The sequence below is a fragment of the Panulirus ornatus genome, chromosome 9 (genome assembly GCF_036320965.1).
Source record: "Panulirus ornatus isolate Po-2019 chromosome 9, ASM3632096v1, whole genome shotgun sequence".
NCBI lineage: Eukaryota > Metazoa > Arthropoda > Malacostraca > Decapoda > Palinuridae > Panulirus > Panulirus ornatus.
The window spans coordinates 19,954,028-19,971,157 of NC_092232.1; the positions used below are offsets into that span (position 1 = coordinate 19,954,028).

General features: G+C 46.7%; 1 protein-coding gene across 2 annotated transcripts in view; it reads left to right on the forward strand.

Annotated features, from left to right (window-relative positions):
- Positions 1 to 17,130, forward strand: part of rt (Protein O-mannosyltransferase rt) — a 533,108-nt gene that overhangs the window by 191,696 nt on the left and 324,282 nt on the right. The gene's annotated exons all lie outside the window — the stretch shown is intronic.

Below are 17,130 nucleotides of genomic sequence, written 5' to 3' on the forward strand. Positions count from 1 at the left end.
CGGAGGCGGAGACGACAGCGGTCTCACGCGCGCGCCGCCCGGGACCCCCCCCCCCCCCCAACACCCATTCCACCCCACCCAACCCCCACCCCGATGATGGGAGCTGTGGGAAGGGGGGGGGGGAAGAAATGGTTCTCCTGGGGGAGGTGGTGGTGGATGTGGGTCCTACGGGTCCTGAAAACTAGACATCAGGACCTGTGTGTTCGATAGAAGATGTCCTTATCTACTGCAGGTAGAGGTGTCCTCGTCTACGAACGTGGGTCCTCGACCTGACGAAGGAGGTTCCTCCTACCTGTCAGGAATATACGTCCTTCCTCAAGGGATAAGAGTGGTCCTGAGGAGCTCCCACCTGTCGGAGGCACGGGTGTTTCCTGACGAGGACAGGCGTCCCTCCCACTCAGCCAAGTGTAGATTTTGGCTCGTCAGGGGTTCGAGCCTCACTCAGCAAACCTGACCGGGAGTCGGGGTCTTACTTACCCGTGGAAGCTCCGACATACCCATAGACGCCCCTATATATGCTGGAGAGCCTCCCGTGTGCTGGAGGAAGCTTTCACCTACAGAGAGAGAGAGTCTCCTACATGCAAGGGATGCTCCTCTTACGCAGGGGTATAAGCTCCTGATTGTAGGATGAAGTTCCTACATGTCAGGAGAGAGAGAGAGAGTCTCTTACCGGCCGGGCAGGCCCCTGGGTGATGGAGAGATGCCTGAATTATATCATGAAATGTTTCTGAATGGATGACAATGACTTACTGATACGGGTTCCAAGATTGCAACAACAAATGGCCTTAAATATCTACAAGCTCTTACTCGTCTCTGATTTTACTCACACTATCTACTCTATTCAAGTTCACACTATTCGATCTATTAAGAGGCCAAATGGTGACATTATCTTATCTTCGTACAGTGCCTATCTCATATTCAGTGTTTCATCGCTTCAGGCTGTGCTTCAGTATGCTAAATTTTTTTATACTAAATTTTGTGCAATTTCATTTCTAGGTTTTTGTTTCCTACTTTAGCGAGGTAGCGCCAGGAAAAGGCGAAGAACGGCGACTTTTTCCCACCTCCGCTCTCTAGTTATGTATAAAGTACCGATGCCAAAGCATTCCATCCACAGCCAGATCCCTCATACCTTTCCGTGGTTTCCCCTGACCATTTCCTATGTCGTGGTTCAGCTTAATAGAAGCACGTCAACCCCAGTATACCATGTCGCTTCAATGCTCTGTATCCCATGCACGCATCTCACCCTCTTGCATGTTCAGACCCCGATGACTATGAGCATCTTTTACTCCATTTTTCCATTTTCTCAGCCTTCCTCTTCCTTTTGCTCCCTTCACTTCTGACACGTGTATCAAGAGCTCTTAGCGAGTTTCTCTTCACTCATCCTCTCCATATATTCAAACCATCTCAGTACAACTTAATCATCTCTTTCCTTTGTACTCCGCTTACTTTCACACCTCTCTCTTACGCTGTGACTCTATCAGCTCTACCCATACCATATTTCATCCTCAAGCAAAACATTTCCATTTTCAACACTACCACCCACTACCTTTCTTTTGCATATAAGGCCCAAAACTTGCGCCCCTACACCACACTCGGGACTACTATACCATCAAGCTTACCTACCTTCGCCTCCACAGAGGTTGACCTCTCCTGTCACAAACTCCTAGTGAAACCAGGGTTTTCGCCCCCACACCCACCCTATGGCTCGCTTCAGCTACCATGGTTCCATTCATTGCTATTTCCACTCTCAAGTATCTAACCCGCTCCACCTCCTCGAGGTTCTACCCTTACAGACGAACACTCAAACCGACCTGTCTAGCCCCCTTCTAAATCTCACCATCTTGTATTTACATCATCTCTTAACTTCCTCCTTTCACTCAGTTTCCCAAACTCGGAAACCGGCTTCGGCCGTTTGTTACGCATCTCTGCGACCAGAGGTCCAGAACCATGTCACCTGCAGACTGCATATTAATCACCTCCCAGGCTCCGATCCCTCATCCTCTGCATACTGGAAACCTCTTCGTACCCCCGATCCAGACATACCCATCTTTGCCTACGAGACACACTGACCTCTACTTCCACACACTCCTTGCTTCACACAGGATCTGAGCCCCTCCTCACCCAGCCTGTGACTCACTTCAGCCCCTATAGTTCCATCCACCACCACGACCATTCCCAGGTACCCAAAGCACTCCGCATCACTCTAGGCTCTCCCACAGAAGCAGAGGTGACTATGGACCATCAAGTAGACACCATAAACACACACACACACACACACACACACACACACACACACACACACACACACACACACACACACACACACACACATGCACACACACACACGCTACTCGTCCAGGCCAGCACCTTAGATAAACACAGCCGTTCACCGTAACAACTCCAGCGTCAACATCAGGAGGCCCAGGAGAGGCTGGACGCAGAGGTAATGGGTGTGAGTAACGGGCGCGTGTGAGACGAAGAGGCACCACCCATAACTTAATGGTGAGGACGAGAGACCCGACACCCAAACGTTGTCCAGCCATCCATTCATCCCCCCCTTAGTCCAACCCCCTCAAGACCTCCACCTCACCCTGCCACCCTCCCCGACACCCAGTACCTTCTCTGGCTTTCTCCTGCTGTATAGTGTCTCCTTCTGCGTAGGTTAGCGATGTAGGGACCCGAATGCTACCGTCCTCCAGCTGATAACTTCGTCAAAGAACATCAAGGTTTTGTCGTCTGTCCTTCCCATGTTAGTCACTATTCCACACACACACTTTCCTTCTTTTCCTCCCATTTCCCTTCCCTCCAGCTAAAAACCTTCCACCATCCCCTACCTCTCCCAGCACCAGCCTCTCCCAACGCAACCTTTACCCAGTGCCACCTTCCTTCTCCCAGCACCTCCATCTCCCAGCACCTACCTCTCCCAGCACATTTTTCTCTCGGCACCACCCCTCACCCAGCATCTCTCTCTCTCTCTCTCTCTCTCTCTCTCTCTCTCTCTCTCTCTCTCTCTCTCTCTCTCTCTCTCTCTCTCTCTCTCTTCCCCAGCACCCGCCCCCCCCAACACCCAGCACTAACCCCTTCCTCAGACAGAGAGGCCTGTCACGACCCTAATTATAATAATTACTATGTCACTGTCTTCCTTCCTCGGGAATACAAACGAAGCTGAAGACATCTTGATTTTGGCTACTTTTTTAAGGTACTTTTTTCGTGTTTTTTTTTTTCTTTTTACACTTAGAGGATTATGAAAGTGTAGATGTTTGTGAGTTTTTGCTTATTTCATTGGTATTGTAAGCACGATTTCACCCGTATGCCTGAGCATATATGAGTGTTTGTACTTTAGAATTGATGTGTGTGTGTGTGTGTGTGTGTGTGTGTGATTGAGTCTGAGTGGTGTAACGGAACTCCGCCTGCATGAGGTTACACCACGATTGACGTGTGTGTAGGGGGTGGGGGATGACACCTTTGGTTAGGCTATATCAGTGGGAACAGAAGGCCCTGGACGTACGTCCTGGGTAACATCTGGAAACCACTTTAGAAGTGTGTTCTCGGGTGACTGTAAGTAGAATAGACACAACCTAATCATTTATGATAGTCCTCGTATTCAAGTATCCATACGTGCATAAATACATATCTTTATGTATCTGTACGAATATAGCGCAGTAAGCGCTTACTTTCGTAGAACACATAATGCCTTCCAACAGCTAGGATTCGAACCTATACCACTGTATAGGAGCTGGATAGCCTCCATAGCCTAGTGTATAGCGTACCCAGCTCCCACTCAAGAGGTAGAGGTTCGACTCCTTGTGTTGGAGGACATTATATATATGTAATCTATATGTATGTATTAAGGTGACATATCTAACCTCCCGGGACCTCGGTGTACAGTACACGTCTTGACTACCGTCCGTCCACAGCTCTCGTAAGTGCCTTATGGGAAGCAAAGACCCCAGGAGGCCAGACGGCCACAGACCTCCTCCTCATCCTCCTCCTCCTCCCATTCCAAGAATCCTGACTGGCCGGATAGCCACGGTCCTCCTCCTCCAGGGTGTGTGTCCTAACGCACCAGCAGGCGTCAGGTTGGCATATTACCCGGCATTTTCCTGCTGCAGAAGGTGGCGTCTGGTTGTTATATTAGATAGGTATTGCAGTCTTTGTGGCAGGCAGAATAGATGAAGTTGCATATATATATATATATATATATATATATATATATATATATATATATATATATATATATATATATATATGCATGGTCAGGCCCCGATCGCTCAAAATCTTTTTCAGTCCATTCTTCCACCTCCAATTTGGTCTCCCACTTCTTGTTCCCTCCACCTCTGACACATATATCCTCTTTGTCAATCTTTCCTCGCTCATTCTTTTCAAAAAATCCAAACTAATTTGAGCTTACTCTCTTCTGCTGTATTACCACACCTCTCTTACCATTTTATAATCAAACCACCTCACACCACATATTGTCCTCAGATATTTGATGTCCAACACATTGGCGCTTTTTCGAACATTCCCATCTATAGCCCATGCCTCAAATTCATATATATATATATATATATATATATATATATATATATATATATATATATATATATATATATATATATAATGATTATAATAATAAAAATGATAATGATAATAATAATAGTAATAATAATAATAATGATAATAATAATAATAATAAATAATAATAATAATAATAATAATAATAACAATAATAATAATCATAATAAACTTTTAGTTTGAAGTAGGTAAATCTAAATGTACTCTTGATATTACTAGATTCTTTGATGTTGTCGAAACCAATTCTAACTATTGCATCTTATCTTGCCGAGGCCACAGCTTAGTGCATTCCTTTAGCTTGACCAATTCAAACCTGTGTACAACATACCTTTAGCCTGACGAAGCTGAATACTGGCGTGTTCTCTTTAACGAAAGTAAATCTCTATGCGTTGTATATGTTTTCATTAAGCCAAATCTTATTGCGCTTTTTAGGCTTTAACGAAGCCAATTGCTAATGTATACAGTGTGTCAGATGAAGCCAGACTTTATTGCGTTTTCTTTTTCAGACCTTGTCCGGTTTTTTCCTTTTTTTTCCAGCCTGGCGAAGTCAAACTTCAATACGTGATAAAAAGCTTTTATACGTTTGTATTTGATTGCCATCTGTACATACTTCATTTGCATAAGACCAAAATAGTATAAAAGAATTCTACACATGATATATATATATTTTTTTTAAGTAATTCACTCTTGCAAAAAAGGAAATGAGTAATAACCTTACAATCTGTGACAGGGAATTGTTCGTAGTATGATAACGTAGGGTCATTACGTCTTCGTAATTATCATTAACATCAAACCCGGAGCCTTATTAACAGGCATGTGTATGTCAGTAAGATAAAGACATCTTCATTACAATATATATATATATATATATATATATATATGAACACAAAGAGCTGATATAGAAGGTTCAGAAGATGGCAACAAATCTTGTACCTGAATTAAGAGAGGTGAGTCATAGGGAAAGGCGAGAGGCCTTAGAATTGACCACCATGGAAGAGAGAAGAGTGAGGGATGGCTTGATCGCAGCGTTTAAGCTTTTGAACCACCTTAATGACGTAGATAGCGTACTGCTCTTGGAAGGACGTAAGCATGAAGCAAAACTAGAAGCCATAGCATGAAAGGATATGAACATAGGTGTTAGAAAGGATGTGAGGGAATGTTTCATAGTATGAGGGTGGTGGATCACTGGAATAAACTGACGTATGAGGTGAGTGATTGTGGACAGCATACACGAGTGTCTGATAGTTGAGGAAGTTTAAGCGATGGAGGCCCCACGAGTGTAGAACTCCCTCCACTTACAGTACAAAACAGGTAATCAAAGATAGATAATCAAACACACACACACACACACACACACACACACACACACACACACACACACACACACACACACACACACATCATATGTGCTTCCTTCTCGATATTGTGCCTCATTCCAGTAGCATGCAGTACCTGTGTGACATCATGTGTTGAACCAGTTATCTGATGACGACGTGTATTCCCAGTGGTGCGTGTCTTTCAGTGTACCTCTTCCTTATGGAAATTCATGTCTGCCTCCCCTTCTGGTAACATTTTTAGATCGATAAAACATCAGAATTTCCCCAGTAGTAACTTGTGGTGTACCGTAAGGCTCAGCAGACATATGATCGAGAACTGTGGACCTCTGTGGTGTGACAGATAGCGTTCATGACCGTGACGCATTCACGGGCCTCCCGGGGTTGAACGCGTAGGTTCGAATCCTGGTTGCGGCGGTCGGTCCTCAGTCGACCCTGCTGATCCTGCTCCCTCAGGGGGTTATTGGAATGACCTTGATTAGGGCATTCGGTTGCGGTTGCCGAGGATACAGAAATAGGATGTAGGGTATGATATCTGAAAACGATTATATAGGTACTCAAATGACTTAGATTTTGAACCTGGTGTGAAGGGTGACAAATGTAGTTTACCGTCGACAAGTGTATAAGTAACGTATACCAAACGTAAGAAACAGACGTTACGAATACACACCGTCGCTGAAGTAACCTCTTTCACACGTACAGGGAGAATCGAACCTTGGGATTATCATTAGCAATGTTTTGAAATTCTTCTAACCAAATGGGTTGACGAAGCCTTCAGTGTTCATGGTTCGTTATAAGAAAAGCTGAACGAATAAAACTTAAGTGAATGTCAAGAAACCACAGTGACGTTTTGTAGCTGACTAGACCTGACCATACCTGGTCTCCACATGACCAAAAGGGTCAAGACAGACGTGACACAGTTCAGGAAAAGAGTAACTAAGACACAAGCCTGTGAAGGAAAGGCCACGGGAACTCTGGCTCTTCTCTGCAGAAGGGAAGGTGGTTTTTCGTAGGGGGTTTTAATTGAAGTTATCGAGATACCTGAAGAGAAGCAAAATTCCAGCACATCGATCTGGAAAATCAATTCGAAGTATGGAAGGATCCTGCAACTAGCAAGAACGGGGTGAAGCAGAGAAGGAAGGGGTTTCACAGCGATACCGGGAAATATTTCTTTTACATACAGATGGAATAAAAACTGGAGTAAACTACCGTCTCCTGTTATGAATACAAGAGCAAGTAATTCATTTAGGAAGAGGTTAGATATTCATATCCAGTCGCTTGCTCACCGTTACGTATGTAGGGACAAAGAAAGATCCGTGTCTTCCGCTGGTATCCTTATTACAGGCCATTAGGTCATCTGTTACCTTATGTACTCTCAAATCCTCTATGGACATTATGTATGTGTATCTCCAATGTCATATATTTCCTTCCGGTTGCATGTGTGTCTTCTAGACCGTGTGTCCTTTCTACGTGTCTGCGTGTGTGTTTTTTCAGTACACATTCCTCTTCAAGTTGCATCATGATCACTCGTCAAACCATAGGTGTATCTTCCTCGTCAATAACACCCATAGGTTATCTACGAGCTCCTGTGTTCTCCTTATTAATGTTGACGTCGTCTGGGATCTATAATGGATGATGCGCAGACTTCCTGCCATTCACTTAACACATCCAGCTAAGAATCGCATTTTACTCGAATCCCCCAGCAATCCTAGGCTGCCAGCCATTACCTGTAATTAACTCAAGGTAACAAGACCCATGTGGCTGACCGCTCCGAGTTCGCAGGCGACGCCACTCAGGACCCGAGATAGAGAGGGTCTCTCTCTGGAAGGAAGGTCTCTGTAGACCCAGAGGGCCACATGTGCCCCACCTGGTCTCCAGCACAGCCCACAGGCTTTTGTTATGGAAACTAAGGCAAACAATTTTCGTTCTGGTAACTATAGGATCCGACAAGGAAGTGACAAATGATCACTTAATTGTAGTGTGGGGTCGCAGACGATACTACCTAACCAGGGTCCTGAACCCTGGAGATGTATGGCATTCCCATGGCTTTCGCTCATGCGCAGTGTCTCGTCTCTCCCTTTACGTCGAATGCCTCCCGCGTATCCAAGACTCCAGTACCCAAAGGTTTACAGTTAGCAAGATCTTTGTCCGTGTGGTGGAAAGTATATATATATATATCTTCCCGATACTCGGACAAGAATAAGACCATGTAGGATTCCAGAGAGTCTGACACCAGCTCAAGCAATCTGGATCAGCTGAGGAGTCCTGTGGAGGAGCGAAATAGATGTCGCGTGTGTGGTGTCCCGGCCACATCCTGCTTAGGACTCTATTTCAAGGGAGGAGGCCCTGGACACGGCAGTGGGTGGTATTGGGAGAGGGGGATATGTGTGTGTGTGTGTGTGTGTGTGACCTTCGAACTTCTTGAAAATGCAGGATCTGGAGGAGCTCAAAGACGGGAGGGGGGAGGGGGTACGAAAAGGAGGAGGGGACGGACCTTCCGGGTCTGGTGCTGGTCTTTGAGTGACGGGGGTCAGCTGGGTGGGTGGTGGGTGAAGACGTGGTGTGATCGGGTGTCGCTGCGGAACTACCGGCCGTGTAACCTGGGCGACTGACTGACTGACTGGCTGGTCGTCACTAGGGCGACAGACGGTCACGGGAGGAGAGAAGATCGTGGCGATAGAAGACACATTTGGGAGCCGTTTGGTGAGGAGAGGTAAAGCGAGTTGCTGCCGCTGGTGACGAGCCTGTGAGTAGAAGTAGTGGGGTTGCTTTGGGGTAGTGGGGGACTTAATGAATGTGATTGGTAGTGACTGAAAGTGATTGGGGAAGAAAGGTGGTACTTAAGAACGATTAGCGGGGGATGAAAGATACATTGCGGTAATAATAACGGAAGACGATTGGCAGCTCAGGATGACATATAGATGGTGATAACATAAGATGATCGACGGTAACTGGTATTGGACACACGTGAATGTGACTGACTGTGGCTGATCGGTAAACACTTACTTGTAACTGGGGCTAACTAGAGGTGACTGTGGTGGCATCGGAGGCAATTAGTCGTGAGTGACAAGAGGCAGCTGGCTTATTTCTTTTCAAGCTAGTTGCACTTGGACGGGCCGCTAGCAGCTGAAGACGACCGGGACAACCCAGGGTGACTGTGGCGTAACATGGGTGATTGAGGCTGGGCGGGAAGATGAATGTGGACACTCCATGAGGCTCGTATGACACCCTCAATAGCACAGTAGGGAAGGGAGGAGGGAGGGAGGGGACAGGGAAGGGAAATACGCAGCGACAGATGTTCCTCCACTCACTGTTATACCTCATATGTTCAGTGTTCATATTTGGTGTCTTAAGTGTTATTGCGTATGATCTCATCACGTACTGTCCTTCAGGGCTCTCTCTCTCTCTCTCTCTCTCTCTCTCTCTCTCTCTCTCTCTCTCTCTCTCTCTCTCTCTCTCTCTCTCTCTCTCTCTCTCTCACCCCCCAAGGCAACAGGAGGAGCAGCAGCAGCAGGAGGTTTTCGACGCGCAGAGGTATTGCAATTTTCACTCCGGCTGAAGAGCATTATAGATGTATATATATATATATATATATATATATATATATATATATATATATATATATATATATATATATATATATATGTATGGTACCAGGGTCATAATTAGCCGACTTGATTACCTGAGCATCCATCGTTAACCGGACCCTCCACCACACTCCCCTCTGCACCAGTGCAGATAAATAATCTCTTGTTCCACTCGCCACTCCACACCGCTAACAAGGGAAAGCCACGCGCCAATTAGACCGCTGAGGAGGGGGGTTGATGGGGGTCAGCTAACAATTAAAGGTACATCCTAGTTTGGTCATATTGTACTGCAGGCACCTCGCCGTGCTCTGTGGCGGGGGATGGAGGCGCCCCCCGTTTTCTAAGGAGTGAGATTAGATTTTGTTTTCTTTTTTTTTTGAAATTTTGTAATGGATTTTCTATATTGATACAATGAATTATAGGACCAACAAGACGGAGGATTCATATCTTGATGTAAGATGGATACATACACATCATCTAGAATATTTTGTTATGTTAGAGAGGTAATTGTTTTTCTTTTTCCAGTAGTGGTAAACAGTGAGTCGTTTCGAAGTCATAATGATGCGATGGTGTTTGGGAACGAAACTCAAAGAGTTTCATTTAAGCGCAAGAATGTTTAGTAGGTGCAAAAAAAAAATCCATCTTGCAATAATTGCATTCTTAAAAAAACAAACAAAAAAAAACATCGTATTTCTCATCTCTTCAGTTTGAAACTATGACGAACTGTATGGGTTCTGGTATGTCATACTTTAGCTACTGATCTCCATCAGATCCATTAGTAGTATGCGTAAGGACAACAGTACTTCTGTATATTAGAAAATTTCCCCGAGTAGAAACTTGCGTAACGGCGAGAGAGACGTGATATCCAGGTGGAGCTGTATTAAGTTGCCAGGTGCCGCCACCCTCCGCACCATAGCCCTGCCCTCCCGCACGTTTTTCGGGAAGAATGTAAACATGGCAAGTTACTGCTTGGACGACGGTGGGACGATATGGAGGAGGGGGGGTGATGTGGGGAGAGGGAAGGGGGTGGGAATAAAGAGAGAAGGGAGTTAGTGAGAGGGGGGGCAATGGGAGGGGGGAACGAGGCAGGAGAGAGAGAGAGAGAGAGAGAGAGAGAGAGAGAGAGAGAGAGAGAGAGAGAGAGAGAGTAAAGAAAATGGTCAGTTTGTATTGTTCCGGTTTTCCTAGATACTTACACACACACACACACACACACACACACACACACACACACTACTGTATTAATGCAGCTATTCATCCCTCAAAGCTCAGTCAAGTTCTTAATGTGTAAATCATACCATTTTACGCTGTAAACATCTCAGTATATCTGTCACCCTGGCTGTCTAAATGTACCTCACTCACTCGTATATTTATCCACAGTCTGGGAATGTCCAGCTCATCTTAATTTTAAGCTCTCGTATGATTAGTTATCTAGTAAGTATTACGACCTCTGTAATATCAGTATTTTCAGCGGAATGGTTGTCTGAATCCAATGAACCTTTTTTCATTCATTTATTCATTCATTTATTTATTTATTCATTCATTCATTCATTCATTCGTTTATTTACTCGTATATTCACACACGCACAAGTCGCTGTGAACACGGCCGACTTCACGCTAGGTCGCCCCGTCTGGTGAGTGAACACGTCAGGTGCCCGAGGGGCGTCGTCAGCAGACAACGCAACACAAAGCGAATCAAGAGATATTGTGTGATCTGTACTGAGCATCTATGTCCTTGAGACTTGGTGTACGTAACTGGGGACAGTACCAGCATTAGTGGTCATTGCCACTAATTAATCACCGAACTACACTCACAAGATACTTTCCCTAATGATGGTAGGTGGCTAATCGTGCAGTTCTACTGGTGGGGTATGGAATAACGCCAAAGGTCGCGGGAGGAGTTTGGGTCAAGCACGGGAGTTTGTGACGCGTGTGAGTGCTGCGTCTGAATCAGGGTCTGGAAGGTGGATAGATTTGATCCTTCATCCTTGACCCTTGAGTACCATGTTACGGCCCTTGAGCACGACGGTATGGTCCTTGAGCACGATGGTGTGGCCCTTGAGCACGACGGTACGGCTCTTGAGCACGACGGTGCGGTCCTTGAGCACGATGGTGTGGCCCTTGAGCACGATGGTGCGGCCCTTGAGCACGACGGTACGGCTCTTGAGCACGACGGTGCGGCCCTTGAGCACGATGGTGCGGCCCTCGAGCACTATGGTGCGGCCCTCGAGCACTGAGGTGCGGCCCTTGAGCACGACGGTGCGGTCCTTGAGCACGATGGTGCGGCCCTCGAGCACTATGGTGCGGCCCTCGAGCACTGAGGTGCGGCCCTTGAGCACGACAGTACGATCCCTTGGATATGGCGACCTGGCCTCTGAAATGTGACCTTTAAGCTTAAGGGTCAGGCCAAAGTCCCGCACATCATACCCAGACGTCGTAACTTTACGTCTCGTGGTCGCCCAGTCCTGGAAGACGGTCTGAACACAAGCCTGAGTTATATATTCTGATTCACTGTGCTATACCATGCTATGTTCTGTGCTATGCTATGCTATGTTATGCTATACTATGTCAAGTTTGTCGTCCAATCCTGGAAGAAGGTCTGAACACGACAGGTATATACTCTGATTTGCTATACTATACCATGCTAAGTTCTGTGCTATGCTATGCTATGCTATGTCAAGTTTATGATAAGTAGGTGTGACTAATAGTCTTGTGTTGTTTTCATTCACTTTGTGATTTATGATTTTCATTATGTTTTCCATCTCACATATTACGTCGCTCTAAAACATTGAAGATTTACTTTTTACATGACGAGATACGATGTTTTTTGTCGTTGTCAAAACTCCAGTAACCACCTCAAGTGATCATGATTTTGAGTGTGTGTGTGTGTGTGTGTGTGTGTGTGTGTGTGTGTGTGTGTAGTGTGTGTGTGTGTGTGTGTGTGTGTGTGTTATTACTATTTGTCTGTTACAGGGAGAGAGTTTTTTGCACCCGTGTTGCCCCGTCTAATACCCTGTATATATATATTGTCATATCTTTATTCCAACACACACACACACACACACACACACACACACACACACACACACACACACACACACACACACACTCACAACACCAGGGACCCGTTTCTACACCAGTCCAAAGGGGAGGATGCCAACGCTCAGGATTCGAACCCATCCAATTCTGATCCAGGGCTTGCCCGTGCTGACTCAGGGTCAGTAACGCTAACCATGGAGACAGTCATTGAGTCATTTACACTCATGTCATGACGTAATCACATGATCACCTCTTCCCCGCCAACTACAACATTATCCCAGAAACAGTTACGTCAACTGACATAAGACACACAAAACTAGGCGTTACCGGGCTCTGCCTGGGTTTGGTTAAGCCGGGGGGGAAATTTCTCGCTCTCGAGGAAATGATAATCCTTTCCCTGCTGATGGCTGTAGCGCAGCCTTGGAGCCACGCACAAGGATTCCTGGGGATATATGATTTACACAGATTTACATCGATTTACACCGGTACGACCGTGTTTACAATAACTTTACCATCTGGACTGAACTTAACATAGCGTAATATATCTGAGCATGCCGCCCCACCCAACCCAGCCCCAGCCGCCCCCGATGGGCGAGCCGTGCTATAAAACCGACCTGGTTCAGCAGGTGACCTTTCGCCTTATCTCCTTAATGCAGTCAGGGCAGCCGATATCGCGGGTTAACACGGCCATTGGAGATAACGTTTCGTGTAGCCATGTCTGGCGTCCCTGGCCGCCACCACCAGCAGGAGGAACCTCACAGGCGGCGCGTCCAACAAACGCCCAAGAAACGTTGGGGTTGAGTTACGTTTTCTGTTTCTCAAAAAAGAGAAAATGAGATACACCGACTCTCGTAATGGTGGCGGATGAGAATGAGAACAATGAAGTTTGGTAAGTGAATACATGCTAAGTGCTTTTGTCTCTTGAGGAATATAAGACGTTATATTGGGATATTTATCTGACTTTTTGTATCTTGAAGAATATAAGACGTTATATTGGGATATATATATACAGTGAAAGGGGTACTCCTACTACTGCTACTACTACTATTATCATTACTGTTACTATTACTGCTACTAATACTACTACTGCTACTACTGCTACTACTGCTACTGTGTCTGCTACTACTACCACAACTTCTACAGGAACCTAGTACAGGTATAATGATATGATAATCAGGTGCTGGAGATGGTGATGATGGTGATGATGATGATGATGATGATGACCTAGTGGGACACCATGTTAGAGATAGTGAAGACCAGAAGCCAGCATTGATAATGATATGATGAGACGATAGAACCACGCGACGATATGGTTAGGTCGACTGCAATAACCATGACGACAATGAGGTGATTGTGATGATGAGGATGGTGAAGACTGCGTTATGGTGAATGGTGAGGGGAGTGATGGTGTGTGGTGAGGGTAGTGATGGTGCATGGTGAGGAGAGTGATGGTGTATGGTGAGGAGAGTGATGGTGTGTGGTGAGAGGGAGTGATGGTGTATGGTGAGGGGGAGTGATGGTGTGTGGTGAGGGGAGTGATGGTGTGTGGTGAGGGGAGTGATGGTGTGTGGTGAGGAGAATGATGGTGTGTGGTGAGGGGGAGTGATGGTGTGTGGTGAGGGGGAGTGATGGCGTGTGGTGAGGGGGAGTGATGGTGTGTGGTGAGGAGAATGATGGTGTGTGGTGAGGGGGAGTGATGGTGTATGGTGAGGGGGAGTGATGGTGTATGGTGAAGGGAGTGATGGTGTGTGGTGAGGGGGAGTGATGGTGTTTGGTGAGGGGAGTGATGGTGTGTGGTGAGGGGGGAGTGATGGTGTATGGTGAGGGGAGTGATGGTGTGTGGTGAGGGGGAGTGATGGTGTGTGGTGAGGGGGAGTGATGGTGTGTGGTGAGGAGAATGATGGTGTGTGGTGAGGGGGAGTGATGGTGTATGGTGAGGGGGAGTGATGGTGTATGGTGAAGGGAGTGATGGTGTGTGGTGAGGGGGAGTGATGGTGTGTGGTGAGGGGGAGTGATGGTGTATGGTGATAGCGGTTATCATGGCTATGACATCAGCGGTATACAGTGAGGGAGGCGGGAGTCTGCGGGTAATGCTACAGGCGTTTGAGTCGTGCCTGACATACTCCTTCCTTCTAATTAGCGAATTGCTGCGCTGCAGACAGACGTCTGGTGTGGTTCGTCATGTACGCAGGCTCCGTAGCGGACGAGGGACGACCATTAGTTACCTCGTTACTGCCGTACACACACACACACACACACACACACACACACACACACACACACACACACACACACACACCGTCCCGAGGGAAAAAAGAGTCAGAGAGATAAACCCGAATCGATTACCACGTCTCTCCTTCTGAATGAGATATTTCCAGAAATACCTTCAAGTCTCGCCAGGTTGGGCAAAATTAGTTTTAGTTTTATAGGAAGCCATCATGATCTTCTTCTTCTCATCCTCCTCCTCCTCCTCCTCCTCCTTCTTCTTCTTCTTCTTCTTCTTCTTCTTCTTCTTCTTCTTCTTCTTCTTCTTCCCTTATTCCTCCCATTCTTCCTCTTTTCCTTCATCCTGAGTGAAAACTTACAATAAGACTGAACATATTCGCCATCGTCACGTCGGTGTACACGCACGACACGCGTGTCCTGTGTATCACTAATGTCACGTTGATCTTCCTTTAAGGTAGGATCCAGGAGCGTCGGGGGTCTCCTGGGGGGGCGCAGAGGCCGTGATAAGGGTGGCACCCACAGCGATAACGAGGTAGTAAAGGGACCAGCATTAACCCCTCTAAAAGATAACGCACTGATAACGAGTGAGGATAACGCATACTGATAACGAGTGAGGATAACGCATACTGATAACGAGTGAGGATAACGCATACTGATAACGAGTGAGGGTAACGCACACTGATAACGAGTGAGGGTAACGCATACTGATAACGAGTGAGGATAACGCATACTGAAAACGAGTGAGGATAACGCATACTGATAACGAGTGAGGATAACGCACACTGATAACGAGTGAGGGTAACGCATACTGATAACGAGTGAGGGTAACGCATACTGATAACGAGTGAGGGTAACGCATACTGATAACGAGTGAGGGTAATGGTTTGAAGACCCGGCGGGGCAACGTGGGTGGCGCGCGACGGCGATAACACCACCGCCGTTGACCCCCGCAGGTAGGGGGCGTCGACGCTCGGTAGCGGCGGAAGGGGCCACAACCCCAGGAGCCGAGCCAGGTGGGCGCGGTGGTGGGTAGCTTGGGAGGGGTGGTGGTGGGTCGGGTGGTGAACGGGTGCGAGTTGTAAAGTGGTCAGCGTTTACAGCCCCGGCGACCGAGAAGCTGAGACGCAGGTAAGTGACGCCGGCGTGAGAACCTCCGGCAGTAGGTAATGTGCCGCCCGCGCTCTTAAGGACCCGTGGGAAAGTAGGTACGAGGGTAATGGTTCCTCCTCCTCCCAGACACCCAACCCTCCTCCTCCTCCCCTCACACTCAGCCCTCTTCCTCCTCCTCCTCCAAACACTCAACCCTCTTCCTCCTCCTCCTCCTCCACTTTCCTGTCGTACGTAGTACGTCTCTCTCCCCTCCATCAAGCTCCCTCCTCCTCCTCCTCCTCCAAACTCAGAGATATCACAACCATCATTATTACCGAGGTTGTAGCTGTCTTTATGGCCATCATTATGTCGCTCTTGCATCATCACGGTGACACTATCTTCATCAGCGTCGCCCGTGCCATCTTCATCACCGTGGTTGCCAGCGCGTATCGTAAAGTCGCGAGCCACGAGAGCAGGTGGTGCGCCTCCCCCTCACACATCCCCCGCCTCACTCTTCACCCCGCCTCAGGGTTCGTGTGATGATGACCGTATGATGATACTCCCTCCTCCCTCCCTCACACATCACATGACGTCAACCAGTCAGTTGTGTCTGTAGATCCAGATGGCAGGATGATGAGGGCGAAGGCGTTCTCAGTCAAGTTTACCCAAGACAGAATTAGGTTCTCATGTTAATGCTTCCTGACGTGCACGTGATTCAGGTTTGGTGCAGTCTCTGTGTACTTTTGTTTACGACACGTTACGGTATTTATTCATGACAGGAATTGCCTCTTTGAGTCTCCGGCATGAAGAATTCTGACATAAACTTCACCTTGTTTCCTGTCGCAATACGGAGGAGAAATTCGGATGCAAAAAAAAAGGTCAAAATATTGGCAGTAGATCACACCTCATCAAAAGCTCGAGTGCCGAAAATTTTCTCTTTGAGAACAAGTTATGTGTTGCACTAAACTGTTAATGTCTGCCTCCGTTCCTTTATCTCCCTGAAAGTGGATCTCCTTAAAGCCGAAGATATAACTTCAACTCTGACACATTAACTTAATTTGTTCGTGTGTGTGTGTGTGTGTGTGTGTGTGTGTGTGTGTGTGTGTGTGTGTGTGTGAGGACTCTTTAATTTGTTTCCTGTCTAAGGTTCTTCATCTTCAGTCTCTAGTTTATGTTTATTATGATGACATACTTATATATACGAACAAAGTGCATAGGAACGCGCACCTTCATATATATATATATATATATATATATATATATATATATATATATATATA